Here is a 21,275-nt window from a genome sequence, read left to right on the forward strand (position 1 = left end):
AGGAGGAAAAGCAAAATGCTTCTAGAACAGTATAATTTAGTCTGACCTCACTCTGGAGTATATTTAGTAAAATGATCAATCCAATTTATTTATTTATTTATTTATTTTAAAATTGGATAAATATTTTTCTCTTCCTACAGATGTGAATTTCTCCTAAACTAGCTTTCTAAAATGCTCCACCCTTGCTGTTGTCATAATGGAAACAGAAATCAGCACAAAGTCAAATGAAGTCTTGTGTGCGCTCAGTTTTATATAAAAGCAACTGGGAAAGGATGCAAGAAAAGGCAGCATTTACTCATACTTTGCTGTTAATAGGCTTGGGCAACTCAGCAATTACCAGTGATAAATGTTTTAGAGTTGCCATGGAAATCACAGAGCCAGTCTAATCCTCAGGTTTCCTTTCTTCAAAAAAGGAAACTTTCTACTATTATTCAGGAGGGGGTTTTAGTGGCTAAAAGGGAAGAAGCAGTAGCTGTGAGATACTTTCATCTCCTCACTGTAAGCCTCCTACACACATATGTGTGTGTGAGTGAAGTCACATACATTTGTTAACCCCATTACTATTACAGGACCTGATCTTGGAAGTTAAGCAGGTCATCCTTGGTTAGTACTTGGATGGGTGACCATCAATGAATATCAGATCTGTGGACTATATTTCAAAGGAAGAAGCAGACAAAACCACCTCTGAGTATCACATACTTTTAAAAAAAAAACCAATGAAAATAATGCGGTCACCATAAGTCAACAGGCAACTTGAAGGCATGTATACACAGACATTCTTCTCTACTGATGGTATGGGATCTAATAAAGACAAGTTGCAAATTACATTCTGGTGGAAGAGGATATTGAGCAACATTTTGTAATAAAGAGCTTTATTATCATTGAAATCATGAGTTCCCAGTGATTACTGGATTGGCAAACATATTTGGGACCTTGAAAGAATATTGCAGATAATCACAAAAAAACCATTGCTATGTGTGATAGCACTTGTCTGTTCATGAAAAGGCTATCTGTGCTAGGTGTGGCCAGCTGCATGCAATAAATGCCTTTTATTATTCTCAGAAAGCAATTATATTGAGGCTAAAATAAAAATCACATTTCCAAGACCTTAAGGACAAAGAAAAAATAGGGATCAGGATTTCAAAACAAAGTTGCATTTTGAAACCCTAACTTTTTTGGAACCCTAACTTTTTGCTCCAACAGACGGCATATTGAGATTGTTTGGAGATCAGTAACTGGGCCAATAAGAGGATGGGGCTGAGCCCCAAAAACTAAATCAAATGCTTGTCTTCATAAAGCACACAAAAAGTACAGGGAAGGCAAACTGATCAGACTGTATGAAATGCACATGACCCCCCCCCCCCCACACACACACACACAAAGATAGAACACTTCTCACTTGAATACATACAAAGAGGAAAAACGGACACTACACACCACAGCAAAACAGGCTATCCAACTAGAATAAGTTATTCATCTCATGCATTCTTTTTCAAAAAAATACTCACACATAAAACATAGGTAAGATAGCCCCTCACTACCCACCACCCTCATTAGACAAACCCCACCCCAAGCATCACGGTTCTGGTCCAACTTACCTGTCCAAACAAGAGACTGGGCTTTCTCAGTGGTGGCCCCTCGGCTGTGGAACTCCCTCCCCGGTGACATCAGGCAGGCCCCATCCCTCCTGGTCTTTAGAACGAACCTTATGACCTGGTTTTTTTACACAGGCATTTGGTGAATAGGAAACTACGGAATGACACTTTAACAGCTTGAATAATGGACTATGGATTTTGGGAAATGATTTAGATATGAGACCATGACTCAGCATTTTATATGTGGTTTTAAATCTGTTTGATAGATTGGTATGAGTTTTAATTGTTTATATGTTTAGATTGTTTATATTTTTATGAGATGTGTTTTATTGTTACCTGTGCGACATGGAATTTTTACAGGATTTGTAAGACACCTTACAAATGTTCAGTTTCTAATGATCATCTTCAGGAGGAAGACCCACAAACTCTCCAGTTTTGGTGGGCTGAGTTACAGAGAAATGATTATGTGCAAATCTCAAGTATAGCTAGCAGCAGCTTGCTAAAATTGCAAGGATACATTCATTTGTAACTGCAACATATGGAGACTCTTTGGGGAAGTGATTATGTATTTCCTTTGTTTCCTCTCTTCTCCCAAAAATAGTGGTGCCAGGACTCCCTTGCTTTTCTGCTATGGCTAGAAGCAAGTAAGCTAGATTTAATGTTCCTTATTCTGTCTCTTTAAGGAGGCGAGAAGGAATAATCCCTAAATTCAAAATAGGGAAAATGTTCTCTATGTGTGAGTAACTATGGTTGGTACTTAATATATAACACTAAGGACCTCATCGCACTGATGAATTTCCCTGTGCCAATTCGTCAGTCTACCACTATTCATGTCGTGCCATGCTGCCATCCCAGTTGAGCAACGCAGCCCCGCCGGAAGTGAGACTACATTGTGTGATTGGCAGCATGGGGCTCCATTGCTCAACTGGGGCTACATTCTAGGACACAAAAAATTATCATGTGATGAGGTCATTAATGACATCACCGGGGACCACCCCTATGTTTATGGGTTTGGCTCAAAAATCTCAGAACCTGGGACACTGTTTTTTGTTTGTTTGTTTGTTTTTGTTTCGAAAGAATGCTTGACAGCCATATGTAGGCCATTTATTTCTTTACTGGAAATAAAGACAGCTCCCCCCTCTTGAAATGGATGCACAGGTGGGTGAGCTGCCCTCATCACTGTGACAGCCATTCCACCAAATTTATGACTTCAAAAATCTCAAACTGCCCTGTAGAGGTTTATAATTTGTCATTCTGGTTTCTTTTCACCCCTCCTTTTTGTTACATCTGTAAATTGGGGAGGGGGGGTGGATGGTGGGGAATATTTGCAACCAAAATTGCCTGAATTAGAAAATTGTGTCCTGTAGAGCCAAAAATAATTAGGGTGAGATGGGAGAATTAGAGCAGCAAAAATGCCTTGAGACTACATGGAGCCAATTGCCTTGCTTTGTTCATTTCTGAACAAAAGCATACCTTCCAACAGTTTCAGTTCAAAGGAGACATTCCAGTCAATCCTCTGCTCTCCCATCTTGTCACAACTTCTTTCTATCCTTCCTGCTCTCTCCCTTCATCCTTGATTTATTTCAGTTGCTGGATCTACACTGCCATATAATGCAGTTGGGAACAGCATTATGTGGTTAGAATAGACCCATATAATGCAGTTCAGTGAAGCTAAACTGAATTATATGGGTCTGTACTGATTATATAATGCAGTTCTGAATTCAGCCAGAGTCTTGCCCTTCCCAGCAGGCTCAGGAAAAAGAAAACTGCTGCAGCTTGTCCTAGGATTGGAAGAGAACATCCTGTGCTTTTGATACCTAATTACATCTTGATGTAAACCAAAGGAATCAACATAAGAATATTCCCTTCGAATTATAGTATCCCAGAACTGTCACCAGGTGCTCTATCAATCCCTCTTCCAAAGAGAAAACAGAGATGTTTTAGGCTGGTTTCCATCACATCTACTCACATACTGCCACTTTACATGGTTTGAGATTATGTTCTAAAGTCCGACCGTTGAATGCCCTAGAAGCATGTTTAAGCAGAGCTCAGAAAATTAGTGGTGCAGAAGGAAAACACCTGTGTAGAATAGTTGATGCTAAAAATAAAACAAGATAAATAAATAATTAGGCTTTAAAAATCTGGATGCATTAGGAGCTAGGAATTCTGTGTTGCATTGTGCAACTGCTGCTGATGAAGCAGCATAAATGGCAGTCTTGCTTCTTACAGTCCTCATATTCTAAAAATCTTGTGACTCTTTCTACAAATAGAATTTCCAAGCCAGCACAATTTCTAGTATTAGATACTAAGCAGTAATATCTAGAATCCTGGTGTTCAGATTTATTTATTTTAAAGAGTTTTAGCTATTGCTTCTTCAAGTGTGATAGGAAATACAACCTTCCAAGACATGCTTGCCTCAGAAGTCCAGATGGGAAGCCCAGTCATGGCAAAATATATGTCTTAAAATTGCTAATCCAAAGACCAGGTGGCAGTTCTCACCCGTCCAGGTGGCTTGCCAGCATCATCAGACTGTACAAGTGGAAACCTATCCAAGACAACATGAACTGGCAAAACTTGGCTGAATCCATCTCTAACTCTGTGTTATTGCCAGGAAAGAGAGGCTACATGCCATACTATCATAGCATTAAGCCTGGCTTTAGTTTATGTGAAAATTGACTTATTTAATTAGTGTGGGATTTGAAATGTTGTGTTTTTAAAATAAATTCAGAAGCTACCTATATTTACCCAAGAGGTTATTCAAGCTGATGAACTGTCAAAATCAGCAATTGTTAATACAGACTGAGATCCTGTAGCAAACACGTAGCCACTATGTTGGGGCTACACTCCCATCTCTTGTTCTGGCCCACAAATCCACTTTAAACTCCAGCCAGCTGCCCCAGGAGATAGTGTTCTGTGACACTTGTAAGCCAGGCATTGAAGGATGTTATATTCTTCCCCCTCCCACCAGGGAAGAGAATCAAGGACTCCTATGGGGTTCTGTCATAACTTCTTGGTCCATTGCAGCTTGGTAACAGAAAGGCTGGATACAACATCCTTCAGTGCCTTGCTCACCAGCCCTGAAGGGCTCAATCCCTTGGTGTGGCTGGCTGAATTTTAAGGTGAGTTTCAAGAGCAATTATAATCCTTGAAAAAGTACCATTTTTGAAAAGGAGAATAGAAAATGGTTACAAGGTCATATGATTTCAAAACTGATGAACAAAATGCCAGTTTGTAAAAGCAGGAGTAAAGCATTAGTTAGGATGAAAGCCATACCCAAAGACAATAAAAATGGAATTAGCAGTAAGTATATCCTACTACCAGTGTGAATTATGTGTGTATCAGGGTCTGCAAAATTATTTCATAGGAGATTTGCTGAAGCTTCCATTCAGAAGTTAAGATGAGATTAATCATTTTCTTTCTATGACCATTGGAATCTTGATGAGAATTTAAATTCATGAAATTGGTGCCAAAGTTCAATGGTTATTGTGGATCACTTGTTTTTATTATCAATTAATTACTCAGCAACAGAGGCCAAGCTGCGTAATAATGAGCTATGAAATAACTGGCATTCAGAATGAGTGCACACAAATACCTGGCTGGGGCAAAGGGCAGAACCAGAATCTTGAGGTGGAAAATAGTTTGCATTTTATGCTATATTTCCTAATTTGTGAGTTCTTGGTGGTTATATTTGAAGACGGTTATCCAATTTGGGCATAACACTTGCAAACACACTTCTATGGATGCTAGCAGGAAGGAAATAACTCCCTTTGCTTCTCAACTCCCGCACACACCCTTTTAAAAGAAACCCTAAATTTGCTCCAGAGGATAGAAAATTCTACTAGAGCAGACTGTCAGCACTGTGGAATGGAAGAGTGGGAGTCAAAATCCTGATGTTATGGTAAGTACCAGAATTTGACCTAAGTATTTTTCTCAGCTTCCAGTCTCTTGCCCCATTGCCTCAATTTGCTATCATCAACCATACAGAATCAAGAGAATCTTAGAAAGAGCACTTCTATAGGCATTTATAGGTCCTCCAGTGAAATTCTTTAGCAACTTCTGATGGAAGTTAAACGTAAGCAATGCTGGAGGACCTAGAGATTCCTAGACGGGAGTTCTCCTGGGAAAAATAAGTTTCTTATTCATGTTGTTTCCACTTTTATGAGGATCCTACAGCTCTAACCCCTGTAAAAGTCTTCTTAGCCCCAGTCACCTTAGTAAAAACATATAAAGCAGCTTTAATTACAGATTACTTAAGCATTGTGAAATACATGGTCTAATGGATCAGAGAGAGGGAAGAGCAAAATGGCTGCATTTCAGAATGATGTAGGAAGTGGGTGGGAGTGGAAAAGCAACAGGAAGACTGCAAGTATATAAACTAGCAATTAGTGGCTGGCTATAAGCTTGCCAAAATTTCTAACTCTTCCACTCTGCAATCATGCCAATAAGAATTATACAAAGAGCATGGATGCAAAACTCTTCACAGGCCACCTCTTTGAAAATGTTGCCTGTGGTATCAAAGATTAACTATTCAGACAAGGAGTTGTGCCCTAACACAGGTTAATTTATGTTGTAATTGTCATGCAAGAAAGTTAGGTGGTATTAAGAAGTCTGGGACATTATGAATCTCCACAAGGATGCCAACCTTTCTACATATTTTGCACCTGGACTGGATCCCTTCAATCAACTTAATTCTACTGAACAGCCTGCACAAATTGAGTACAAAAGATCAATAGAGAGCATGGGAAAGACAGTTGTCTACATCCAACCAATTTTGAAATAAAATGCAAGAATTCTGCCTCATTAACGGTTACATTTGCAGTACTGTGCCCTAATTACTTGACAAGTCTGCCTCCCAGGGAAGAAATATTTGGTCCAGTCAAGTCCCATCCCAGGGAAATCAACAGCTAAAATGTCACTGGCACCATAGATGAGAACCTCAGTCCAAGCAAATATCACTATTTCCTAGACAACAGAGGAACCTCAATCCAAGTATGTAATCTGTTCTGAGGCCAGCCGGGAAGTTTGTACTCCTGATCAAGGGGGCACACAGAGAGGTCGTTCTCTTCTGAATTAAACGTTAATAAAAGGATGCCAATAACATTCACAATTATTCATTTCCAGGTTGAAATATTATTTTCCTGATAGTGAGGAAATCTAGGGAGAAGGATATCAGAGCAATGATATTTTAGTATAGTTTCCTCAGTAGTCCAATGCCTCAGAGTGCTGAGAAGGAATTACTCGGAAGATAAAAAAATTGTGTCTTTTTGCACATGATTACCCAAGGTCCTAAAAGCATGTTCTGGCATTACAACCCTACACTGAAATTGTCTACAAGGCAAGTGAGAAATTTTATGGGCCTGATATTTTTGGCAGAGTTTGACTTCCAAAAAATATCAGGATAGATAAAATCTCAAATGATACTATGCCTCTCCTTTCTGAATGTGAGGTTGTCTGCTCTAAGAAGACATCATCTAAGGCCCCATCTACACTGCCATATAATGCAGTTAGAACTGCATTATACGGTCAGTGTAAACTCATAGAATGCTGATTGAACTGCACTGAACTATATTATGAGTCTACACTGCCATATAATATAATTCTTCTTCCCAGTGATGCCGGAATTTGTAGTTCTCCTAAGTCCCGAGGGCAAGCTAGCTAGAAGACTCCACCAGAATGAAGGCAAACAACAGAGGCTTTATTCAATTTGTGCAAAAGGGAGACTTGTACAGCATGGATGCTAAAAAGGTAAAAGTGTAAAAATGTATTCACAAGCAGCACATAAGTTTTCATTCACTGACATTGTCTTGTTTCAACATTTCCTTGCCTATTTCCGAATTGGGAATAGGGAAGCTGGCCGGTGCTTTTCTTGGCCTCTGATTGGCTGGAAGGCGGGTCCAGGCCGGCGTGCTTTGCTCTGATTATACTTAACTTTCAGGCCCAATCCCCCACAAACCTGTCATAATTGACCTTCTTTCCATGCAGCTGACACCAAATAAAGTCTGTTTAGGAAGTAGTTACATTTGTGGCAATAGTATCACAATCAGAAATAAGTAGTGATCATGAATTCAAAACAATTATGAATAAGTAAATCTAGGTAATTCTTTCATTTTCGCAACTGCTACATGGCCATAATTCTAACACTATTGCCATGATTGTAACTTCCCACAAATCTACTTTACTGGGCACCAGCTGTATGGGGAAAAGGAAGTCCATTCTGCCAGTAATCAAAGTATGAATGAATGCTTCCCAGTGTTGGATGGGAAGTGCATACATTTCTTTTTACTACTTCTGCTTAAACTCATTTTTTTTTCTGGATTGTAGTGATTCTGTTAACCCCACATACAGGCAGTCCCCAAGTTATAAACAAGATCAGTTATGTAAATTTCTTCTTAAGTTGAATTTGTTTGCAAGTTGGAACAGGTACATTTTTAATTGTAACTCCGTGTGTGTGTGTGTGTGTGTGTGCTTTGGATAGCATAGGGAACACCCTTGTGGTGTTTTTTTTTTTGTTTTTGTTTTTGGCTGCCTGTGCCCCTGCTCAGAAGATTTCACCTCACTTTCTGTCCCCATGAAAACTGGATTTTTTTTAAAAAAAATGGTTTATTATAGAAATAAGGATTAGTGATAAAGCTTCAGTGGAGGTACCTTTTTCCCATGATAACTCTTTCAGGAGTGAATTTGCCTTCTTAGACTGCTTCCAGACAGTGTCAAAATGCAGATTTAAAAACTGGGGCAAAAAATCCCGGTACCTGACAGCAAGTCTACACAGACCAGTTCCTGGGAAATGGTCTCCACCATTATTTTTTTTAAAAAATCTATGCAATGTGCTGAACCTCATATGGCCATGTGTGGAGGTCCCAATGTACACACAAGCAGATTTCTTATCTCTCTCTTCACTCAACTGTTAACTCAAGCTCTGTTTAATATTATAAGAAAGAAAGGTATGGTTGCAAAAAGTTCTAATTGCTTTCCAATTGTGCTTCCCTTTAGCAACCTGTGTGTCCGTGGTTCATATCTAGCAGCCCCATCGGATGTTTCGGGATCTTCAAATGTGCACGTGGGCTAAAGCAGTCCATACCAGGGCATAGGAAGGAAGTCACATATTTTACATGACTTCAGGGATTTAGTCATGCAGAGATGTGTATTTTGAGGGCGGAAACAGGTTTTAAGTGCACCTTTTAAACATGTGTTTTTCAACTGTTAATCCGATTCCGTCTTCACTTTCCACAAATGTCATTTAGCTCCCCCCCCCCCCTTTTTTTTTTTTTATCCTGGTTAGTACTGAGTTTTATTGCATGTGTAAAAGAAACCATAGAGGTAGATTTCTCTCACATCCTGTTGTGTCACTGGATTACAATATATGGCAGTATAGAATAGGCCTTAAACTCAAATTTGACACACACACCCCCAAGGGTGAAAAACAACTGAATTAAATCTAAATCCTCAAAAACGTTGTGTGTTATAATAGCACAAGATATGAACCCCTAAGTGGTAGACACAGGATTCTGGCCTTCATCTTTGAGAGCTGGTGGGTCTCAGATCAGAAGAAATGTTCTGTATTATCCTGGGTCCTTTGGAAAGATCTGCACGTCCTGCAACTAAAACATCTGAAGTAGGAAAAGAAACACACATTTCTTTTCTACCTTTGTGCAATATCTGAGGTAGCCCTCAGTTTCATTGTTTTCTCTCCCAGTAGCGCTAGAGGGTTAAAACCAGCATGAACTTTTCTAACTTTCTTGTCTTGGAGAGCCTTGAAATACCTTTCATTGTTACAGCCCTGCACTCAGGTCTATGCACCTGCCAGTAACATTTCTTATTCTCGGCATTTAGCCAATGCCTTGCAAAGCAAGGAACAGCAGGCTGTCTCTGTTCCTTGTCTGCATTTGCCCACCAGCTCGTTGAAGGGATGTGCAGCAGCCAGAAATAGTTTAATCACTTCTTCATCAAAAAGGTTCTTTAGTGAAAAAATTCTTTAAAATAAATAACTTAATAATCTTTGAAAGGAAAGCGACAGTATAGAGATGTGGGAAGGCTCAAAGTGACTGGGCCATGAAATTTGGAGAGGCAAGGAAAGAGCGCTTTGCTGTGGAGAAGTTTTAAAAGGTCTGAAATTAGGTCATCCTGCACCTTCAGGTGGGGAGTCCTCCCACATGGTAAACCCCCATGTGAAAGCATCAGATGAGCGTTGTTCATATACTAGGAGTGGGTTCAAGGAGACACGATGTGCTTGTTCCAAGGATGGATGAATCAAAAGGAATAGCAAATGAAGGATGATGCCTCCTCTGTAGGAAAGCATGTCTTTCTGCTGAATGATTGATGTGGGAGACTCCTCCGAGGAAAGTTTCTAATAAGAGGCACCAACAGGCACAGACATTTTAAGGCCTCTGGCGATGTGAAATTAATTTTAAAATAGTATGGAGGAGGGAGAGTGCAGAACCTTGTCCCTTTCCATGCATGAGGAATATGATTTGCAAATGAATTTCCAAACTTACTTTCTGACTGTAATAGGTTCTATAACATACAGTGCCTGGGACTTCTAAGATCATTACATCACCTGATGTGGAATGTACACCTACCTTACCAATGCTTTCATCATCTCTTTTTAAAATTATATTGGTAAATAAGATTCTTATACAGTTAAACTCAGATGATACACACATAATATTGTCTGACACTGGAGACAGAAAGGAGCATCTGCAGCACATGATGGCAAAACAATGGAAGCGCCAGGCACTCTCCTGCTGCCAAATGAGACATGTGCCCTTCCTTCCTGAGTTGGCAGCTTTCTACAGGGCACTGCAAGGTGAATGTGATTTAAATTGCCAAATTGTAGGCACTTTAGCTGATGAGGCTGTAATACTGCAATAAGGAGGACAGGGGGAGAAAAACATTGGAAATACAAAAAGGTTTGCCCAGTGAAACTAAAACAGTAGATAAGAAGAGCTTTTTATAGATTTTTCATATCTGCAGCTACACATACTAAACGGGGCTTTGGACTTACGTATCTCAAACATCACATCTCCTTTCAACCACAATGCCGTTTCATATAACTGCTTTTGAAATTTGAAACAATAGTCTAAACAATTTTCAGAACATAACTGGTTTTAAATGTTTCTATTATTGTTATTATTATTATTATTTGAAACACAACAAGATGAGTCTACAGCAGACAAGATCACTCTGCTGGCTGTTGTATTGAATCACTCGTCGGACACTTCCCAAGTGTCTAGGACTGTGTGATGTATTGGCGAATAATGCATTCAGATCCCAGTAAGGTGGCCTTTTGCAGTTGGCAGATGGTAATTTTGTCAGTGCCAATTGTGTTTAAGTACAGGCCAAGGTCTTTAGACACTGCACCCAGTGTGCTGATCACCACTGGGAACACCTTTACTGGTTTGTGCCAGAGTCTTTGCAGTTCAATCTTTAAATCCTCAGCTTTTCCAGTCGTTTCTCTTCAATCCTGCTGTTGCCTGGGATTGCAACATCAACGATCCATACTTTGTTCTTTAACACAGTTGTGAGATCAGGAGTATTGTGCTCCAAAACTCCGTCTGTCTGAATTTGGAAGTCCCAGAGTAGTTTGACGTGTTCATTTTCTGTAACTTTTTCATGCTTGTGATTCCACCAGTTCTTTGTCGCAGGCAGATGGTATTTGTGGCACAAGTTCCAATGAATCATCTGAGCAATGGTGTTTTGCCTCTGCTTGTAGTCTGTCTGCACGATCTTCTTGCAGCAGCTGAGGATATGATCTATTGTTTCATCTGCTTCCTTGCAGAGTCTACACTTGGGATCTGTCATTGACTTTTCAATTCTGACTTTGATGGCATTTGTTCTAATGGCTTATTATTATTATTATTATTATTATTATTATTCCATATTCAGTAATAGGTTTATTTTTATGCTACTTTTCAAAATAAAAGTCTTTGCCGAAATCAGCATCAAACTTTTTTAAAAAATCTTGTGTGCCAGCTGCACCCATACCTTGGGAAGTCATGGTCGTCCATGTTCTCGTTACATCCAGGATAGACTACAGCAATGTACTCTACATGGGGTTGCCTTTGAGGAGTGTTCAGAAGCTTCAAAGAGTCTAACAAGAGGCAGTCAGGTTAATAACTAGGGCAGCACATAACTTCCATGTTACATCAGCTCCATTGGCTGCCTGTTTGCTACTGGGCACAATTCAAAGTGCTAGCTTTGGCCTATAAAGCCCTAAAAGGTCCCGGTCCAGTTTGCCTGTTCGAACACATCTCCCTTTACAAACCACCTTGAAGGTTAAAATCTTTTGGGGAGGCCCTGCTCTCAGTCCTGCCATTGTCGCAGGCACATTTGGCAGGGATGAGAGACAGGGCCTTCTCAGTGAATATTAGATCAGCCCCCTCCCTCTTGTACTTCAGAAGAATGGTGAAGACCTGGCTGTGGGACCAAGCCTTTGGGGCAGTGCAATGAGGCACTAATAGAATGGTGTCCTGAGATGGTTTTTAAGCAACTGATTTTAAAGTAGATATAAGTGATTTAATGTTTGTGTATATTTTTGTCATTGATTTTTGTTGTGTATATGTTGTGCTCCATCCTGAGCCCCCTGTGGGGTGAGAAGGGTGGAATATAAATATTTCAAATAAATAAATAAATATTCAGAGTTTTTCCACTTTTGTGGATGAGCTGTGCCCCTAACCCACACAAATGTGCACAGATAACTGTAATTACTTTAGGGGATTTAGCATACTAAGGCCAATTTTTGCCACAGAAGTTAATTTTTTACAACAAGTCATGCTGGTTGGGGATTCTGGGCATTGCATTCAAAATATTAATGTTTCCAACTTTTCCCAACTTTCCTAGATCAGTAGGGGGATGTTACATTTTAGTGATGCTGATCTCAATAACTCTCTCGTTTCAAGATTTTCAAAGGGAGACTTCAGGTGAAACACCTAAATTAGAATTGATCAAGAGCTTTGATTCTATCTGTTTATCTACAAATAAAGACAACAGTTTCCTGTTCTGTTGCAGATGTTAATTAACTTTGTAATGGAAGGATGATAGCCTTATCATGAATTATTGCTGATTGGAGTAGTAAGTTAATGAAATTGTCATAGCTGATACTTCTTCCATTTTATTGTCATTTGACTTCATTGTTTACAAGAATGCTGATTGTGTGACCTACCAGGTTTATTTAATTTTCACTCCCATCATCTCTCACCTTTGTCTGTACTGACTAGAGCTAATGGACATTTCAGTGCAACAGTAATCTTGTCACCTACCCCCCCCCCCCCAACCTGTATTTGCAATCCAGGGATAAGGCTTCACATGATGAAATAGATGCCACTCCACAAAAGTGAATAGGATAATAATAGGATATATTTATCACAAGGAGAAAACAAAGAAGGTGAGGGTTGTTGAGGCATGGGAAGTTCTTTTACAAAATTATAATTGTTACTCTATTTCTTTAACACATATTTCATAAAATATTGAGGATTCTAACAATTTTAATTTTAAGTTTATTGGATGTATCTTCTTATGTCTCCTCACATTGTCTCCTGGTCTTCATAGATTCTTTTCCTGTTCTTCTTCAATGGAAATTTAATTTAATTTTTTCATAACAGATTATTTCACATTAACCTTACATTTTGAGCCAGAGTGCTCCAGCCATAGGAGGAAACCATAGCTATTACAGTGGAATCAAAATGGTATAATTCTGTAAGTGAATGAGTTCCTGGAACCTTCAGCAAGAGTCCAGCAGCTGATGACACACAGACCAGCAATGGCCCTCAGACTACCACATTAAATTTCCAAGGTTTTAGACAAGTATATTTCTCAGTCCTATGTGTGCTACTGAAGAGTGAACTGGACCTTTTCCATATGAAGCATGTGTTTTGCCACTGGGCTACTGCACTTTTCCTGTTTCCCATAGTACCCAGGTCAATAGCCTCATGAAACCCAAGAGCAATAGTTGGGGCACTTCTCCTTTGTATCCAGAAGTATAGGAAGTGAATGCTACAATATTTACCGTTCAAAATATAACTAAAAATAAACTGTTTCAAGGCCAGAGCCAAAGCAGAGACATCCTTAACATCTGTCTTCAACTGACCCCAGTTTTTTCCGTAGATGGCCTCCAGGGCATCTCCCACTGAGTCCATAGTTTATTGCTACTTCCTGACCAGAACTACAGGCAGTCTCCAAGTTACAAACTTCCGACTTATAAACAACCCATAGTTAAGAATGGAGCTAAGACAACAGGAAGTGAGAGAAATTTGCCCCTTGGAAAGGAAATTCACTCCTGAAAGAGTTATCATGGAAAAGGGGTCTCCACAGAGACAGAAAGTGAGGTGAAATCTTCTAAGCAGGGGCACAGACAGCAAAACAAACACTTCGGGGTTGTTAACCCTTTCCTACACTATCCAAAGCACGCATTTATGTATATATGTATATGTATATGTGTGTATGTGTGTATACTCACACATACTCACACATACATGGCTAGATTTACATTTTTAAAATGTACTATTCCAACCTATATACACATTCAACTTAAGAACAAACCTACTGAACCCATCTTGTTCATAACTTGGAGACTGCCTGTACAGCATTTCTTGATGCTCCAGTGCCAGAAACCAATTTCATGTCGTTGCTGGCACTGTTTTCAGATACTTCTGTACAGCATTTTAAAACATACCCCTTTATGAACGTAGACTGAAAGAAAGTGGTTGGTGGTCTCCACATGGCAAATGCTGGGTAAGGGATATCTGAAAGAATTAGAACAGAAAGATAGTTTATCACTCCTGCATTGCTGTTGTTTTTTAAACTGTCTAGTTCAGATGGATAACAGCAGGAATGGGGGTGTAGCTGAAGCTCGGCATGAAAGCAGAAGGGGGAAATTGAGGATGGCATTGTTCATTCATCAGCACCTTCCCAGCTAACTTCTCAATGTTCTCTCCCCAATCCCTCAGTTCCTTTTGGCTTCAATTGTAAAGTGTTTCTTGTAGATTTCACCCCTGAAATTCCATGATTTCATGCTTAGGGGAAAATTTCCTCCTTTCCCCCTTGGCCCATTTGGAAAGATCAAACAATATCATTAAATTCAAAGGATAAAAATATTATGCTCAAATATTTATTGTCTACACATGACAGCTCAGATCTGAAATCTGGGTGGAAGAAAAGGTCAACCAAAAAGAGATTTTTGCTGTTGATTTTTGTATAAATGACACATTACGTGGAGGTCTTTGTCCCTGTCCTAGGCAAGTCCCGTGTTTCTTAAAGCTAGCAAAATCAGTCCTGGCAAGATGCAAAGCAGGGAAGGAGAAAATGTAGACAGAATGAGGCTGCTTAACCTATTTCTCAGAGTATATTCTGCTACTACAAAGGCTGATCCATAAAAAAACATGTTACAGCAGTCTAGCCTGAAGGTTACAAAGGCATGAATCACAGAAGACTGGTTCTGTTTCCTAGGAGCAATTAGTGAATCAATACTTTTTGGTAAAAGGTGGGTGTATTCATACAGTTTTGAGAACAAAGGGTTGCATTCTCCACAGTTTGTTTTAGTGTGAAAGAAATGCACACATACACACATACCGTGATAAAAATACTTGCATTTGTGTTCACTTTTCACCTAGGACAGTCTTTAAGTATGATGAAACTGTGAAGTAACAGAATGCCTGAAAATGTACTGTGATCAGCTGCCATGTGGTCCCATTATGGGTGAAAAAATGTAATGGCTGAGCCCTTACCGTTATGGCCATCTGACCAAGCCAATAAAGCTGGATTGGCCAAAGGGAACCGATTACTCCAAATAATTTACTTCTTTGGAGGCATGTTGTATATTTAACAAACACAATTTTACAAAACAGGACTGCAAATAACAGCATCCTACAAATTACAGATTCCACTTGCACCTTTACTACTACAATAATAATTTCTTGATTAAAGAGAAAGTGTTGAGAGCAGACAATGATGAAGGTTTGAGTTGTTTTAAATTAAGACTGTCATCCTGTTCAGTATTTACAAGGTTATAAACCAGGCCAATGATCTAATAAATTCTGGGAGTCATGTTTGTGGCTATTAATAACCAAATGTGACCACAAAAACAACAAGACTGGCAGTGTCCCAATCAAAGAGTGATGGGGTGCTCTCTAGTCATAAGGCATGTTGGGAAAAGCAGTTGCAGCAGGATCCTGAAGAGACTTTCAGCTGCCTGTCTCACTGCACCCCATGACTGGAGAGTCCTGAGGCCATGATTTCCTAGCTATCTGATCTTGGAAGCCCTTCCATCAGGGCACTGTCTAACAGCTTTTTGTGGGAAGACATTTTCAGAGGTACCTACGACAATGGAATTCTGTGTTGTAGTAGCTATATCTGATTATATAGGACCTTGTTCAAAGATTTAAACCCAAATACTTGAAGTATATATCTATCGAGCAATATGTAAGGAAAGAATATCCACATCTGAACACCTTCTCTTCATGCCAGATGTGAAGAACCCCAGGAAATAACTTGTCACTTGAATTGGGCCCATGTAGGTTGGCCACAAGTTTGGTCCTGTGAAGTCCTGGCTTTATTTTCTGCTCCACCATAGATTCACCAGGGTACTCTGAGCTAGCCATATATATTATCATCATCACAGTTTAGTTGTCTTTCTTTACCTTCCTGTGGGGGGATAACAGGTGTGTAGTCCCTCCCTATACTATAAATTGCTGTAGATCTTATAAATAATAACAACTGCATTTCTTACAGTCTGTTAACAATAAAAGTGACATTTTTCTTTTTTAAAAAATTAAATAAATTGCTTTCAAGGCTTCTTTTTGATGCTAAGCCTGAAATTGTGTCAATCATCATGCCAAGGGGCAGCAAGAGTAGTGAGTCATATTTCTAATCACATTTCCCACTATATTGTTCCCTTTTCTGTGTTGACAGGTCCTCTGCCAATCCCTCCCCTCACACGGAAAAGAGAGCAGAAAAAACACAATTTTCTCTCTTTCTATGAACGCTACAATATCTCCACTCCCTCCAAATTAGTCCTAACCATCTCTCCCCTCCCCTAAATTCATTATTTCAGCATCTACCTATCCCTGAATTTTTCTGTGTTCAGAACACTAATGTGGTGAGCTATTACATTTTGCAAAAGATAAGAGAATATTCATCCAAAGAGAATCCTTGGAGTTAAACTACCATGTTGCTGCCAGGATTAAACAGCCTCGGCAATTCAGGCCAGACAACCAGACATTCTCTGGGGATGGTGCCAGTAGCCATTTCCATCTAGCTGGAGAAGCTGCTGAAGCTTGATAATGGCCTCCCCAAAGGAGAGCCATTTAAATTCTAATCTTGAAGGGTGGGGAAAACCGTCTCTGGTCTCCAAAATACACTGCCATGCGCACTTGGTCATTTCAATGTTAATTGGCTAGCTGTCAGTATTTTGTAGCAATCAAGAGGCTGCATCTTTCTTACAGAAACCAGAAATGTGGCCACCTGACTACTGGTGGATTGCAAAACCCCTTATCCTTCATTATTTTCTATATTCCCCATGACTGATCACAACAGCATTTTAATAATTACTAAAGGGTTCATCCTGATGTAGCAACAAAAGGGCTCATTCTTGAGTCATTTAGCCAACAGCTTTGTTTCATGTTACTTTTGAAACGTGAGTCTGTTGAGCCTTCCTTACCAAAAAAAATATCTTGCTACAGGTGATTGTGTAGCTTGGAATGTGTTACTCACAAGCTCTGAGAGAGGCAAGCAGTCCCCCCTCCCCCACTTTTTCATTCCTTTCACATTATTAATCCTATCAAAATGAACTAGAGCACTAGTCTCAAAAACAAACAACTGAGCATGAATAAAGAAAAGCAAATGTGGAAATGCCCCCAGAGTGGGAGAGGCAGAGAAGGATCACTGGGAAGAATGTAATCTTATGTGTAGATCTGCATGCTTACCTGAAGCCAAGGTGGTTGTTGCTGCACATCAACTTGATTCTGGAAATTTGGAGGTTTTCTAAGTCCCGTGAATAACTGAGGGACATCTGGCAAGCTTTGCTAACTGTGGCTGGCTCGAAGCAGGAATCAGGAACCAAGAATCTCATAATGTGTTAATTGTTGTACGTTTATAGAGAGGGAATAGGGGGTGAAGAGAGGGCCTCAGCGTTGCTGAGCACAAGATGGAAAATGTTATCTGTCTTGTTTGTTTATATTTTATCCCTTTCCATTTGCATAAGGAAAAAGCATAAAAACAAAATAAATATAAAGAGTTACATAGTAGCAGAAGCTTGGAAATTGAGGTGTTTGGGATACATTGTAGCTGTCCGACTTGTCCTTTGGCTGGGAAGAAGTGAGATGATAGCTGGGCGATCTACATGAAGGCTGTGGAGATCTGCTGGAGCGAACTGGCTCAAGCTGGGGGGATGGCATTGGGGGCTATGGAGTGTGGGCTGCTGTTGGTCCTGTGGGGGTTCAAGGGATTCAGAGGCAGGAAGGCCATTTCCAGTTCATGTGGTCTTCTGTCCTTGGGAAACTATGATTCCAATGGAGGTTGAACTATGTCTCCTTTTTATTAGGGGTGGGGTTGGGGTGGGGTTGGGGGTCCTTGAAAACAACATCAATTTATAATGACTCTATGAGTAAGAAAAGTCCAAGTTCAGGTCGTCAGCTACCTTACCTGTATCTTGCAAACTCAGGACTGTAATGCGTTTCTCCTATTTTCCTACCAGCTTCCACTTTCCAAGTATTTCCAATTTATGTCATTTCCTGATGTGTCCAAAATGCAACAGTTTCAGTTTAGGCATATTCACTTCTAGTGAGAGTTCAGATTTAATTTGCTCTAAGATCCATTTACTATTTGCAATTTTTTTTGGCATTTTTATGGGGGTCCTGTGTCTCTAACTCCAGTTAACATGGGGGGGCTGATTGCATTAAAATAAGTTGCAGCTCTTTAGTTGTGCCAGATATTTCTCCTATGGTGCCCTGGAATAGGAAGGAATAGGAAGTACTGTTATCAGTGCAGCCTTCTTATACCAGCAACATAAAAGGCAGAAACTGTTGATCGCTATCATTGATCAAAACTCAAAAAGTTACTTTGAAACAATAAGATATAGAACCCATTAGCTTTCATGGTCACCCCGATCACTGTGCTTCCAAGATCATTTCACTTCTAAGAAGACTGCATCCACTCTTATTCACATCTATTTTTGTTGCTCACATTGAATGAGGATCCCAGAATGGAACACTAAACAGTTGGAGTATGGCTTGTTTTAGCATCATTATTCTCCCCTAATGAGTTTCATACTCCAGTGATTTCATTTAGAGAAATGCATGTGGAAAATAATGTCATATCAGTCATGAGAATTCATGTAGATCTTCAGGGAAGATGCCAGAGATATATTCAGAAGAAGCTTTTTGCACGTACAGTATATGCAAGAGACAGGATAATATTGGGCCTAAATTTATTTTGATATAAGTTACAGTTTCAGAATTCTATTCATATTTTTCCATTTGAGTTTTCCAAATAGTTGCCTTAAACTTCTGCAGTGAATGTTTGAAAAAAATAGCAACCATTTAAAGTCTTATTTCAAAATTTTATAAATTTTCAGCTTGCTGAATATGATGCAATTTTCTTTTGATAAATACCAGCAGCGAACATATCTGGAAAAGTAGAACAATGCAGATCAGGAGATTACAAATTCAATTTTTGCAATTCAATTTAAGATAAAAACCTTAAACGGTAGATGCAGCAGAATTTACACTTGACTACAAAAGAGAGATTCCAACTATCAGATGGTACAGGTAGTCAACCCCACTCAGAGAAGCAGAAATTGTGGCCTGGAATTCTGTGATTTATGGAAGATTTGTACCCTCCACATTTGTGTGTTTTTTGTGCATTTGATTATCTGCAGATTTGATTAACATGGTCTTTTTTATGAATCTCTAGGTCCTCCACTGCAATTCCAGAAGATGACTACAAAGTTGCACTAGAGAACCTAGAGATTTCTAGCAAGGTGTTTTCTCTAGTAAATTTTAAGTTGTGAATTTTAATCTGTATTTCACCAGAGGATTTTATCTTGTATTTTTACTCTGTGTATCTTGATATATGTCTTTTAATAGTGTTTTATATCTTGTTAGTTGTATCCTGCCTTGAGCCACGGGGACCTTCCTCTGTGGCCTAGCAATCAGGACTTGAGGCTGAGTGAGTGTGACTCACCCAGCCAACAATGTATTAAGAGTTTATTCTAAAGGGGAGAAGGCAAACCTCTGCAACAGCCCTTATGTTCTGCTTGAAAATCCCTGCCGATAAATGCCAATGGCAGAAACTGCCGAAATTGTAGGGTGTCTCTCTGGGTCAAAGGCATAGCAATGGGAACTCTACTATCTGGAAAAGGGAAGGAGAGCAAGCAAGGAGGGAAAGAACCTACCTCCTACCTCACGCTGAAGCAAAGAACACAGCAGGGGGCAGAACAGCCGCAAATAGCCTGCAGCTTCACCTCTGTCAACCGCCCCTACCAACTCTGGTCTCCTTCATGAGGGCCTTCAAATTCCCCCCCCCCCCATGCCTTAGACTTTCCCTGCCAGTTATGAGTGGTCCAACTTGGTTGCCTCCACTATATCAGTTATTGCTGCAAGTAATGACAGTGTCAAAATTTGCTGGAGATAGTGCTTGCAGTTCTGGAGACACTCGTCTAATTTTTGCTTCTCAACAAGTTTCTCAGCAAAATGTGAGAGCACTAAACAGTGGTCAGTAGTTGAATGTTCTTTCTAAAAGCTGCTTGTGTGTCTGTAATTGTGTTGTTTGAATCAAGAAAGGAGGAGAGTTTCTTGCACAAGTATTGTGCATAGAGTTTTCCCATGATTGAGAGCAGCCTGATTGATCTATAGTTCCCAGGGTCGTTGGTAGGACCTTTCTTGTAAATTGGTGCCACAATGGCATTGTTTCCAGCTAATTGGCATTTTGCCAGTGAGGTTGATCTTTGTGAATAGGGCTGCTAGAACTAGCATGGGTCTAGCAGCCCTTCTCACAGACCTAGCATAGGGATTTGGTTAATTACTTGAAATTCATGAGTAAACTAGGGGTTTTTTTAACCCCTCCCCCTTTGCCTACAGCCCTGGGTATAATGTATATTCTTCTCTGACATTTCTACCTTCAAGATAAATTGTTTAGTATTCAATATTTACCTCACAAAGCTATATAGCAGTGTTTCCTAAATGCCTAGCATAGAATGTCAGAAACCTCATTTTTCTGCACTATGTGGACAAAGAAGATCAAAAATACTGGCCTAATAACCCAAGTAGTTTTGGAGCAGGGCATTGGAAGCCTTGTGATCTGAAGAGAACCCTTTTCTCTTTTTGCAGAGTGCTTGTATCAGCAAACTGAAAAGCCTGAATTGTCTGTTACTCTTAAACTCTTATTATTGACCCTCCATAACCCTAAGTGTGTTTAAAATGAAGGGCTCCCTGAGGACTACAGGCACTTGATTCTATTCTCTTTGCTGCCCAAGCTGCTGCTGCTTTCCTCCTGCCACCTTGTCAGCTCCTGCTTTTTTGCTTTGAGCTGTTACCTGGAGACACATCCAAAACCACTCTCAGCTTGGCCCCACAGTGAAGTGATAATGGAATTGTGCTGCTCAGATGACACAGCTGCAGGCTGGGTGATTATTTAGATAGCACTGAGAGCTTTCATATTGCTGGGTTACATGCGCCAAGCACATAACAACCT

The sequence above is a fragment of the Anolis sagrei genome, chromosome 4, assembly GCF_037176765.1.
Source record: "Anolis sagrei isolate rAnoSag1 chromosome 4, rAnoSag1.mat, whole genome shotgun sequence".
NCBI lineage: Eukaryota > Metazoa > Chordata > Lepidosauria > Squamata > Dactyloidae > Anolis > Anolis sagrei.